We start from the raw sequence: 13,811 nt of genomic DNA on the forward strand, positions 1-13,811 counted from the left end.
GGCTGGCATCAAGGACACCTTCCTGGATGAGGAACTAATTCAAGCCAACTGTGAGGACAGGCAAGTCCTGAATGGAGTGGGAAGGAAGGAGGGTTCCCGAGTGATCACAGACCCCAGACCAGATCCTCACTCCGCACAAGTCCCTGACAGCGTTCCCCACCCAAGCCCTGTCTGCATCCTGTCCTTCCTCCCAGAAATTCACACTCATCCGGAGGATCCAGCTGCTCCAGCAGGCTGCAAATCAGTATGACCTGGAGCCCGACGAGCGATTTGGGGCCTGGTTCCAGGCCATGGAGCCCATCAGCTTCCATGACAGGTGAGGGGGACAGGAGTTGGGTGAGGGCAGGGCAGACTCTCTCTGATGGCCAGCTCCAGAGCCTGTGGCCTGGCTCGCTGATCAGCCACAGAACTCGTAGCGTGGTGACCCATGGGGCACCAGGACTCAGCTGCTGGCAGGCTCTGGGAGGGGCACCTGAGGTGTGGCTCCTGGTAGCTCACAGGCCACGCTGTCCTGTAGCTACTGGGTCTCCTGCCAGCTGGAGCCCGCACACCAGAAGGCGAGCAAAATGCGGCTCTTCAGGAGAAAGAGGAACCGGACATCCTCCAGTTCAGGGCCGAGTGAGTGTTGGGACCAGGAGCGACTGAATCCAGGGGCTCAGTACAGCGTCGCGCTAAGCATGGGCCTGGATCCCAGCTCCACTGCTGAGCAGGCCTGGGACAGGCCGCTCCCCTCTGCTCTCTGGGACTCGGTTGCATCCTCTGAAATGGGTGATGCTAAATGATGCCTCCTGCATCAGGGACAAACAGGGTGCTGTTGATGGACTGAGCACTCGGTACAGGGTTTGGATCAGAGTGCAGGGGGACAGGGAGGTGTGCCATGAATCTCAGGAAGGATCCCCAAAATAGTCTGTTTCTTCTCTTCAGCCCCTGTGCCCTTGGCGATGAGCCATCACACTCTGGAGACCACAAGTGCAGCTCCTCCTGACCAGCAGGGACACTGGCGCCCTCGGGGTGCACCGGACCAGGTCTTCCCACCCTGAGTGAATGAGGACATCCTAAGACTTTCCCTGGTTTCCCCTAAATCCCCAGAGGGAGGGCACCACCCCCTCCCTCTCCCTGACATCACGCCAGCCACTGTTAACCCACTGGGGAGGAGTGATATTATTTCTTTAATAGTAAATGGTAGATTTGACTCTTACGTTATATCCTGTTTCTGTCACAGCCTGGGTGTTGTGGTGTGGTTCTTTCACTTCTTATGCTCATGTAAATGAGACACAGAATCTCACTTTCCTCCTTGAATTAAGAACTTGTGTATGGTCACAGCTTATTGTATGTGGGAGAAGGGAGGAGGGCCAGCCTCCTCCCTGGCTACTGAATGTAACCCTCAAGTCCCCCTTCCTCAGAGGACAGGTGCATTTCACTGTGGTTCACCTGGGCCAGGAGCAGAGACAGCCCCTCAGATCTCCCTGGATGTAGAGGTTGGAAGGACTTTCCCAGGCAGAGCAATAACCACTGAAATGTGGGAGTCTTTCAAATAGCACTTACCAGGACCATGTCCTTCCCCAGGACAGCGGCTGTCTTTCTACAGCTTTCCAGGAAGAAGGAATGTTTTTTGCTTCTCTTGTTGAGGTTTCTTGGATCAGATATTGGAACTTGCCGTTTTCTAATCAGTGTCTGGATTCGCATCAACACTAAATGAGGAAAAAATGTAAAAAGGTAAAACTTTGCATGTGGAACAGACAAGGACAGAGGAAGACCAGGTGCAGATGGACTAAGGGCCGACAGGACATCCCCATCAGGCCGCCTCTAGGGCTCCCTGTTCACCCTTCGCCTAGACTGGAATCCTCCTGGGATCCTGGCCCATGCCCTTGGAAGTCCTTTTCCTGCTTGTTTCATGTCACTTTATGATGAAGTGCTGCTGTTCACGCCCAACTCTAGAGCTTTATGGATCAGATAATACCCAGTTCATAACAGTCATCTCAGACTGTCCCATAATTAGGTATTTAGTCCCAACCAGCACCAAGTAGCAAGAAAGGTGCCATTTCTCAAAAGGAAAATGGATATCTGCATGGTTTTGCTTTAAAATCCTAGGTGCATGCATTGTCATTCTCTTGTGGAGGGCTGCCAGAAGATCCCAAAAACAGCCCTAAATGCCAAAGACCTGCTGATTCATATGGCCTAAATGGTAGAATAGCTTATACTGTACCCTGGACCAGCTTCAGAGACTTCTTTTGCTCTGAGCCCCATTTGAAACTCAGTAAATATGCGAAGTAAATCACTCAAATGAGACACATATTGGCTCCAGAACCCAAAGAGGCCTACAAAGCATTGGATCTTTTTTAATGTTAATAGGTGGAAGATACATCAACTTAACTTTCACATTGAAGGAGGGATCTCAGTATGCCCCAGAACCCTAGAGCCCTACAAACCCACCAAGTCTTCATGGGGTTTATCTCCCACTCATATATCTTACTAAAGCTTCCAGGGTATTTGCTACTTCCTGCCCAACAAATCTATTAGCATGATTTCATGGATTATTTAGCCTCGATTATGACAGAGAGGGCTAGAGCTGAAAGCAACAGTGAATGTTTTGTTGACCCGATCATGTGGAAGCAAATTACTTCTTGGTTGATGTAGAGAGAATAAAGCATTTGCCAGAACAATAGTTGCACACCAGTTTTTAGAGACTGTGCTGTTTTGCTCCAGTAAGGAGACTACATCTGTAAAAGCAGCAGCATTTAGGATCACCACCTGATTAAGTGTATGAAAATCTGCTACCACTCTCCAAAACCCCACTACCATGCATACAGGCCAAGTCAACACACTTGCATCTCTCAAGACTTGCATGGTGCCATTACTCTCCACAGACTTCCTCAGGGATGCAATATTGCTTTTGATTTATTATTTTGGTTGAGCAGGGAAATTCCAGTGGTTTCCAGTTGGTCTTTCCTATTATATAAGCCATTGTTCTACAGGCAGGGAGCCAGTGTGAAGAGTCTGCTAGTTTGCAAATGTGTTCTTGAGAACTATAAATTCAGGTAAAATTTAGGTACAAAGAGAATTCCTATTGAGTTGTATGTGTGGACCCACTGGGCCCACTGTGAGAAGGAATCAGACCAAAGAACTATTTATCATCTAATCTCTATCAATCTCCACTCTGACTATTGGACCAAAAAGCATTTGGGATCCCCAGGAATTAACATCAACTCCAATTCTATCTTAGTCATTCCAAAAAAATCTGGCTATTTCCCTCTTCCCATGCACAGATACCTTGGTAAAGGGTCCCAGGTCACTTTCAGAAGGGCAAAGAGGAAGATTTACAGTATACTATGTTGGCAGGGTTATAGCATTCTTCCTCAGAGGGACCCCACTCATATCTCAATTTCGAATATCTATTCCTGCACCAGTACCAAACTGTTTCTATTAATACAGCTTTATAATGTGTCTTGAAAATTGATAAGGCAATTCCTAATATATTCAAAGATTGTTTTGGCATTCTTTTTTTTTTTTTTTTGGAAGATTGGCCCTGAGCTAACATCTATTGCCAATCTTCCTCTTTTTTCTTGAGGAAGATTGTCCCTGAGCTAACATCTGTGCCAACGTTCCTCTATTTTGTGTATGGGATGCTGCCACGGCATGGCTCGATGAGCAGTGTGTAGGTCTGCGCCCAGGATCCAAATCCTCGAACCCCAGGTCGTTGAAGCAGAGTGCAAGAACTTAACCACTATGCCACTGGGCCGGCCCCATATGTTGGCATTCTTATATATTTGCTAGTCCTAATGAATTTTGGAATCCATTGGGCAAAATCCACACACACAAAAATTCTATTAGCATTTTTATTGAGATTGTTTGGATTTATAAATTAATTCAGGGAACACAGAAATTTTTCATAACATTAAGTTATCCCGTCAGTGAACATGATATATCTACTTATTTGGCCATTTTATATCTTTTATTAAATTCTATAATTTTCCCAGTAGAAGTCAGTACATTTTTGTTAGTTTTAGTCCTAATCGGTCTCACATAAAAAATTTAAAACTTTTATGGACTCACATTCTCATCCAGCTATTTCCCTTTCCACTTTATAGCCAAACATCTTGAAAGAGTTGTCTACACTACATGTTTCCATTTACTCACCTCACTTCCTCTTAAACATAGCGCAATTTGGATTCAATGAGCTCCACTTCATCAAAACTGCTCAGTCACTGATGACACACACAACTTTAAAAATCCACAAGTTTTTTCCTGACCCTTATCTTGCTTGATTTTTAAAAAATTTATACGTTTTCACTTTCAGTTTCCAGTTCTGCTCATAAGGAGCTTGGAAGTTACCGCTCCATCCTGATAACAAGTAAAAAGCTGAACAGACTGAAAAATCAACAAACAACTATTCTTGGATCCATAAGACAGGGGAGGACACAGGGTAAACTGCTGCCCCCAAGAGTGGAGAGATGGACAGGCAAACACAGAGAGCCGCAGCTCACCAGAGCAGAGACTCGCGCAGAAACCACCTCCAGAACCAGCGCCAGGGTAGGAAAACCTGAACTGTAATGGACAGATTGGTGAAGGCTCAGTGTGGACAACTCTGAAAGTGAAGAACTCTGGGGTGATCCAGTCATAGAGGGGCCCCCAGAACATTGTGAGATTACCTCCAGGAGTTTGACTAGGTTCCCACAGTAAGTATCTGAGAAAAATCCCCTTGTGCTCCTGGCAGGAGGAGGGGAAAAGGAACCATTCTGAAATACTCCAGAGCACTCTGTTCTTCTTAACAAGGCCCACCCTCAGGGAAAACTGCCTAACAAGAGCTTAACCTACTGGAGTATTATCAGAGCCTAACTGACCTGGGGGGGGGAAATACCCAACTCCAGCCCACTCTAGCCATCCTGTCTTACCTAACGGGGCAAAAAAAAAACCTGAGAAACAGTCATGAAGTTCACAGTGCAGAGGCAGAGGCTCACTGAAAAACTGAGACCTAATCTTAGGACTATAGAATGCTTCCCCTCCCCAACACCTCACTGCCACATCACTAAAGGCCTATTTACAGCAGTTCCTTTTACCCAGTGCATCACATACAGCTATCAAGAAAATTTACCAGGCATATACCAAAACACAAAAAACATAATTTGAAGAGACAGAGTAAGTATCAAAATCAAACATGGCAAGGATGTTGGAATCATCAGACTGGGAATTTAAAACAACTGTGATTAATATGCTAAGAGCTCTAATGGATAAAGTAAACAGCATGCAAGAACAGATGGGTAATGTAAGCAGAGAGATGGAAACCCTAAGAAAGATTCAGAAAGAAATGCTAGCAATAAAAATCACCGTAACAGAAACGAAGAATGGCTTTGAGGAGCTTATTAGTAGGCCAGACATGGCTGAGGAAAGAATCTCTGAGCTAGAGGATATATCAATAGAATCCTTGAAAACTGTAGAGCAAAAAGAACAAAGACTGAAAAAAAAAAAAGAACAGAATATCCAAGGACTGTGGGACAACTACAAAAGATGTAACACATGTGTAATGGGATTACCAGAAGGAGAAAAAAGAGAGAAAGGAACAGAAGAAATATTTGAAAAGATAATGACCAAGAATTTTCCCAAATTAATGTCAGACACCAAACCACAGATCCAGGAAGCTCAAAGAATACTGAGCAAGATAAAAGCCCCCAAAAATTACACTTAGGTATATCTTCAAATTATAACCAAAAATAAAGAAAAAATCCTGAAAGTAGCCAGAATATAAAAACATCTTACCTATAGAGGAACAAAGATGAGAATTACATCTAACTTCTCAGAAACCATGCAAGCAAGTAGAAAGTTGAGTAAAATATTTAAAGTGTTCAGAGAAAAAAACCCACCAACCTAGAATTCTATACTCTATGAAATTATTCTTCAAAAGTGAAGGAGAAATAAAGACTTTCTCAGGCAAACAAAAATTGAGGGACTATGTTGCCAATAGACCTGCTCTGCAAGAAATGTTAAAAGAGGTTCTTTAGAGAGAAGGAAAATAATATAGGTCAGAAATTCAGATCTACATAAAGAAAGGATGAGAGTTGAAGAAGGAATAAGTGAAAGTAAACCAAAAACTCTTATTTTTCTTATTCTTAATCTATCTAACAGATAACAGTTTGTTTAAAATAACAATGTATTTGATTATGTACGCTTACGAATATGTATGCTTATGTGTGCTTACATATAAGTGAAATGAATAACAGCAATGATACAAGGGATGGGAGTAAGGAATTAGGATTATTTTGTTATTATAAAATACTTATGCTACCCAGGAAGTAGTATAGTGTTATTTGAAAATGGACTTGGATTAGTTGTAAATATATATTGCACTCTAGGGTAACCACTAAAAAAGTTTTAAAAAACTGTAACTGATATGCTAAGAAAGGAGAGAAAATGGAATCATACAAAATGCTCAATTAAAACCAGAAAAGGCAGAAAAAGAGTGGAAGACAAAAACAGGAACAAAAAACAAAAGAAACAGGGGCCGGCCCAGTGGCGCAGCAGTTAATTGTGCGTGCTCTGCTGCGGCAGCTTGGGGTTCGCAGGTTCTGATGCCGGGCGCGCACCAACGCACCGCTTGCTAAGCCATGCTGTGGCGGCGTCCCATATAAAGTAGAAGAGGATGGGCACGGGTGTTAGCCCAGGGCCAGTCTTCCTCAAGAAAAAAGAGGAGAATTGGCATCGGATGTTAGCTCAGGGCTAGTCCTCCTCACAAACAAAAAAAAACAACACACAAGAGAAACAAATAGAAAACAGTAATGAATATAGCAAATATATGTCAGCTATATCAAAAAACACTTTAAATGTAATGATCTAAATGTACCAATTAAAAAACAGAGAACGTCAGAAGGGATCAAAAAACACGACCTAACTATAGGTTGTCTACCAGAAACCCACTTTCAATACAAAGACACATATAGATTAAAAGTAAATGGGTAGAGAGAAATATACCATGCTAACAATAATCAAAACAAAGCAACAGTAGCTATAGTAATCTCAGACAGAGCAGACTTTAAAGTAAGGAAAGTTATCAGAGATAAATAAAAGCATTATATAATGATAAAGGGGTCAATTCTCAAAGAAAACATAACAATTCTGAACGTGCATGTGCCTAACAACAGAGTGTCAAACTATGTGAGGCAAAAACTGATAGAACTATAAGCAGAAATAGACAAATCCACTATAATAGTTGGCGACTTCAACACCCCTCTCTCAGAAATGGACAGATCTAGCAGGCAGAAAATCAGTAAGGACACAGTTGAACTCAACAGCATCATCAATCAACTAGATATAATTGACATCTATAGAGCACTTCATCCAATGATAGCAGATCACACTTTCTTCTCAAGCTTGCATGGAGCATTCACCAAGATAGACCACATCCTGAGACATAAAACACCTCAACAAATTTAAAAAAATAGAAATCATACAATGCCTGCTTTCAGACCACAATGGAATTAAACTAGAAATCAATAATAACACTTTACATGTTTTAAATTTACATAATTCACTCTTTGTGATGTATATTTCTATGGATTTTGACAAATGCATAGAACTGTGTATACCATCACAGTCATGATCCAAAAAGTTTCATCACCCCAAAAATTCCTGCTTGCTGCCTCTTTGTGATCAACCCCTCCCCACACCCCACTCCTGGCAACCTCAGATTTGTCTTCTATCTCAATAGTTTCGCCTTTCCCAGAATGTCATATAAATGGAGTCATACAATATGATGCCTTTGGGTTCTAGCTTCTTTCACTTAACAAAATACCTTTGAGATTCACACATGTTGTTGCATGAATCCATCAGGGTTACTTTCTCCCTTGTGTTGCTAAGTAGTATTCCAGTGTATAGATATACCACAAACTGTTGATTCATTTATTCACATTGGAGTTGTTTCCAAGTTTTAACAATTAAAAATAAAGCCGAAATAAACATGCGTGTACAGATTTTTGTGTGCACATAAGTTTTTAGTTCTCTTGGGTAAATATTTGGGAGTAACACTGCTACTCCCATATAAGAATAAGTAAACATATAAGCACTGTATATGTTTAAATTTGTTTGTTAAAAAAACTATTAAACAGTTTTTCAAAGTGGCCATACTGTTTTACAGTCTTATCAGCAAAGCATGAGGATTCCAGTTGTTCCACATCTTTGTCAACACTTGGTAGTGTCAGGATTTTTTTTTTTTACCTTCTAATAGACGTATAGTGGTGTTTCATTGTGATTTTACTTTGTGTTTCCATCATGAGTATTGGCATCTTTTCATATGATTATTTACCATCAATATGTCTTTTTGAGTAAAGTGTCAGTTCAAAACTTATGTTTCTGTCTTTTGAGTTATTTCTTGTTGAATTTTGTGAATTCTTTACATTCTGAATAAAAGTCTTATTTTATTGAGGTATAATTGATATATAACATTATATTAGTTTCAGGTGTATAAAATAATGATTTGCTATTTGTATATATTGGGAAATGATCACCACAATAAGTCTAGTTAACATCTGTCACCATGCATAGCTACAAAATTTTTTCTTGTGATGAGAACTTTGAAGATTTACTCTCTTAGCAACTTTCAACTATGCGGTACAGTATTAACTATAGTTATTATGCTGTACATTACATCCCCACTACTTATTTATTTTATAACTGGAAATTTGTACCTTTTGATCTCCTTCACTCACTTTGCCCACCCCCCACCCCTCAACTTTGGCAACCAGCAATCTGTTCTCTGTAGGCATGAGCTTGTTTTTTTGTTTGTTTGTTTTAGATCCCACACGTAAGTGAAATCCTACAGTATTTGTCTTTCTCTGTCTGACATTTCACTTAGCATAATGCCCTCAAGGTCCATCCATGTTGTCATAAATGGCAAGATTTCATTCCTTTTTATGGCTGAATAATATTTCAGTGTATATATACACCACATTTTCTTTATCCATTCATCCATCAGTGGACACTTAGGTTGTTTCCATGTCTTGGCCACTGCAAATAATGCTGCAATGAACATGCAATGAATATGAAGTCTTTTGTCAGAAATGAGACTTCTAAATATTTTCTCTCAGTCTGTAGGTTTATCTTTTCCTTCTCTTAACAGTGATTGTTTCAGAACAAAAAGTTTTCATGTTTATAATTGCTCATGTTTTGGCAGCATTTGACATTGGCTTTCTCATCCTTCAAGACTCAGTTTCAGGAGGCCTACCTGAATTAGGCTCCTCCAGCTCCTTTACCTTAGCAAATTTCTATCATATCACCCTATACATTTTCTTTATGGCACCTCTCACAAACTGTAATTATTTTATTCATTTATTATGTTTATTATCTGTATTCCCCACTACATTATAAGCTCCGTGAGGAATGGGGGCTGCATCTGCTTTTTCACTAGTACTATCAATGACTAATATAGCGCCTGGCAAATAACTATGGAAAGGAAGGAAACAAGGAGAGAAAGAAGGAAGGCACAAAGGAAGAAAAGGAAAATCTTGAGGGAGAGGTCCAAGATTATTCTGAGAATTCAACTTCAAGAAAGTAGCTAATTGTTATGATTTAAATGGAAATAGAAAATACAGGATTGAACAGCAACTCCCCACTTCCAGCCCACCCCCCATCAGCCCTTGGCAACCACCATTTTACTTTCTGTTTCTATGAGTTTGACTACTTTAGATACCTTATATAAGTGGAATCAGGCAGTATTTGTCCTTCTGTGACTGACTTATTTCACTTAGCATAATGTCCTCAAGGTTCATCCATATCGTAGCATATGATAGCATTCTCTTCTTTTTTAAGGCTGAATAATATTCCATTGTATGTATGTACCGCATTCTCTTTATTCATTCATCTGTTAATGAACATGTAAGTTGTTTCCACCTCTTGCCTATTGTAAATAATGCTGCAATGAACATGGGAACGCAAAATAACTTTGAGATTCTGTTTTCAATTCTTTTAAATAAATATCCAAAAGTAGGATGGCTGGATCATATGGTAGTTCTATTTTCAATTTTTTGAGGAACCTCATACTGTTTTCTGTAGTGGCTGCACCATTTTAATTACCATCAACAGTGCACAAGTGTTCCAATTTTTCAACATCCTTACCAACACTTGTTATTTTCTGTTTTTTTGACAATGGACATCCTAACAGGTGTGAGGTCATATCTCATTGTGGTTTTGATTTGCATCTCCCTGATAATTAGTGATGTTGAGCATTTTTCGTATACCTGTTGGCCATTTGTATGTCTTTTTTTTGTGTGAGGAAGATCAGCCCTGATCGGATGGCACCCTAACATCGGATGCCAACCCTCCTCTTTTTGCCGAGGAAGATTGGCCCTGGGATAACATCTGTGTCCATCTTCCTCTACTTTGTATGGGACACCACCACAGCATGGCTTGACAAGCTGTGCGTCGGTGCGCTACCAGGATCCAAACCTGGAAACCCTCGGGCTGCCGAAGCGGAGCACGCACACTTAACCGCTGTGCCACCGGGCAGACCCCTGTATGTCTTCTTTGAAGAAATGTCTATTCAAGTTTTTAGCCCACTTTTTAATTGGTTGTTAGTTTTTCGGCTATTGAGTTTTATGAGTTTCTTATATATTTTAGATATTAACCCTTTATTGGATAACTGGTTTGCAAATATTTTCTCCCATTCTGTAGGTTGCCTCTTCATTCTGTTGATGGTTTCCTTTGCTGCACAGAAACTTTTCAGTTTGATGCAGTCTCACTTATCTATTTTTGCTTTTGTTGCCTGTGCTTCTGGTGATATGTAAGAACAAACCTTTTAGCAAGGTCTTCCCGGCTTTCAAATTCTGACCCCAGCCTGCCTTTCTTCTTTGAGCTTCACCACCACACCACCGCACACCACAGTCCAGGCCACTGGACCACTCCCAGTCCCTGAGAATGCCATGCACATGTATGTATCTCTGCATATTGTCCTTTCTTCTTGGAATATTCACCCTCTGCTGTCTACCCAGCAGGTGCAGTATTACAAAAGTCTCTGGTGGCTTTCCTGATCCTCTTCCTCCCAAGGAAGGATTAGTTGCATTCAGCTTTGTTTGGTCCCCTAGTGAAGTACGTACTAGAGTTGTTTACAAAATTGTTTCCTGTTCTAGACTATATCCCAGAAATTAATATCTACCAGATAGTGTATGCTATTTTTTAAATAAATTTGGTCATTTTGTCTCGATTTCTTTATCTATAAAATGACAGTGCTTTTAAATTTGCTTGTCAATAATAACCAGCCGAAACTCATTTTTGAAATATAGATTTGAGGCTCCCTCCCATAGATTTTGATTGCAGGGTTCCAGGAATTCATATTCGAAATGACCTCACTATGTGATTCTTATAATCAGGTATGTTTAAGAGAACTGAGTTAGATTACTCTAGGGCCCTACCCTGCTCTAAATTTTTTCCTTTTTTTATCTATAATTTCTTACGGCATAGAAGAGAATAAAAGTGAAGGACAAAGGTGAAGGGCATGTTTTAAGATGACTAGCCAGAGTTTTGGTAACTGACACCCATCCCCTCTCCTTCAGTCCTTATTTTCAAGGGCAATTTTGAAATTTTAAGCCTGGTAAACATGTGGAAATGTGATTAGAGTAAAGAGAAAGTAAGAGGAGAAACTGATTCGATGTATATCTAAATTACAAAAATACCTTAGACAATTTTCCATCAATAATCAAAATAACACCTTACACCGGTACAATGCTTACAACTTGCAAAATACTTTCCACTTCCTTTATCTTTTTTACACTTTATAACCACACTGTAAGTTCAGCAGGGAAAAGCAGGACAGCAATCATTATTTCCATTTTATACAAATATTTTTTGAGTGCCTATGTCATATGAGGAAAAAATAGAGTATTTCATATAGAAAAAGGCTATGATCTTCTATGCGTTTAAAAGAGGTAAAGTTCTCAAACTGTATATGCCCAGGTAAAGAGTTATTGGACTGAGTTGGAAAGATATATTATCCAGATATTTCAAGGCCATTGAAATCTTCTTTTCCCACCACCTATGCAGAGTTATTTAGGGAACTGCTATAAGTGCCCTCTTGACTTTTCAAATTTGAAATAATTTCAGAATTACAGAAAAGTTGCAAAAATAGTAGTTTCCATATACCTTTCATCCAGCATCCTCTAATGTTAACATTTTACATACCACAGTACAGTTATCAAAATCAGGAAATTAATATTGGTACAATACTAGTGACTAAACTACAGACTTGAAACATTTTTCCACTAAGGTCCATTTTCTGATGCAGGATGTAATCCAGGATCCCACATTGCATTTAGTTGTCAAGTCTCCTTAGTCTCCTTCAATCTGAAATAGTTCCTTGGTCTTTCTCTCTCTTTCGTGACCTTGACACTTTGGCAGAGATACTGGTGGAGTTATTTTGTCGCATATCCCTCGATTTGGGTTTGTCTGATGCTTTCTCATGTTTAGATGAAGGTTATGCATTTTTGGCAAGAACACCACAGAAATGGCATTGTGCCCTTCTCAGAGCATAAAGTCAGGAGACATGGTGGTCTCTGCCAAGTTTCTCCATGTAATTATTCCCCTTCCCTTGTCATTAATAAATATCTTAGGGGAAATACTGAGACTATACAAATATCCTGCTTCTCCTCAAACTTTTACCCACTAATTTTAGCATCCTTCAATATATTTTGCCTCTGATAATTATCACTATGGTGTTTGTCTAATGAAGATTTTCTTTCTTCTTCTTCTTTTTTTTTTTTTTTTGGATATCTGATCTTATTTGTTACTCTTAGAAAATTTCATTTTTGACTGGACTCAGACTTAGAGGTAGAAGCTCTCGGGACAGCCCCTGTCTCTTGGCAATCTGTTCCTGGTGTTTTTCTTTGGCCTCCTTCACTCTCTTGGCCAAAAGTTCAGCATATTCTGCAGCCTCTTCCTTGTTTTTCTTAGTACACTGTTTCTTCAGAGCAATAGGCCGCCGTTTGTGTTGCAGGACACGTGGAGGAACAAGATGCTGAATCTTGGGTGCTTTGGTCCTAGGTTCTTACCTTTTTTGTCTAGGGGCTTTCTCACAACATTCTAGCGGACATCATCCTCTTTAGAGAGATTGAAAAGTTTGCAGATTCTGCTAGCTCTTTTGAGCCCCACACGACGAGTCACAGTAGTATCAGCGAGTCCAGAAATATCCTTCTCCCCTTTTTTCACAATGAACAAGTTGAGAACACTCAGATTGGCAACCACAATGAAACCCCCAACAGATTTGTGCTTTCTTTCTCCAGTCCTCCTCCGTCTGTAACAGGAATGCCCCTCACTCAATAGCAGGCAGACACGGCCATGGGTCAAGACACCCTGCTTGATGGGGAAACCCTGCTTGTCATTCCCACCACTGATTCGGACCACATAACCCTTCCACTCTTCACCCAGAGCGTCAGCAGCAACTTCTGTGGCCATACGCTTCTCACAAAATGTACAAAGTTGGCATTCATCGTCCACTTCCATGAGTTTCTGGCAGCCAGTGACCGGGAAAGAGATGTTCAGCTTCATCCTGAAGCAGCCGACTACCTCCGAGGCACCACAAAAAAAAGAGGCTAATGAAGACTTTCAATTTTCCTCATTCCTCTATATATATTAGTTGGAATTTTTCTCTAAGGAGAAGCTATCCCTTCTCTCTCAATTATTTATTCATTCATTTGTGCCCTTCATTTTTGCTTGTGTGTTCCCTCTGTTTCCCTTCTTTGCCAGGCCAGTAGGAATTTAGCAAAGCAATAGATAAAAACAAATATCATTTAAAAAGACAACTCCCAAAGTATTTTCAAATTTTTTGCACTATCCTG

At 40.5% G+C, this 13,811-nt stretch overlaps 1 pseudogene; it reads right to left on the reverse strand.

The window, feature by feature from the left end:
• Nucleotides 1-12,776: 12,776 nt before the first annotated feature.
• On the reverse strand, nt 12,777-13,521 carry LOC131402367 (small ribosomal subunit protein eS6-like; annotated as a pseudogene).
• Nucleotides 13,522-13,811: the final 290 nt, after the last annotated feature.

Source organism: Diceros bicornis, unplaced genomic scaffold (assembly GCF_020826845.1).
Source record: "Diceros bicornis minor isolate mBicDic1 unplaced genomic scaffold, mDicBic1.mat.cur d_74_multi, whole genome shotgun sequence".
NCBI lineage: Eukaryota > Metazoa > Chordata > Mammalia > Perissodactyla > Rhinocerotidae > Diceros > Diceros bicornis.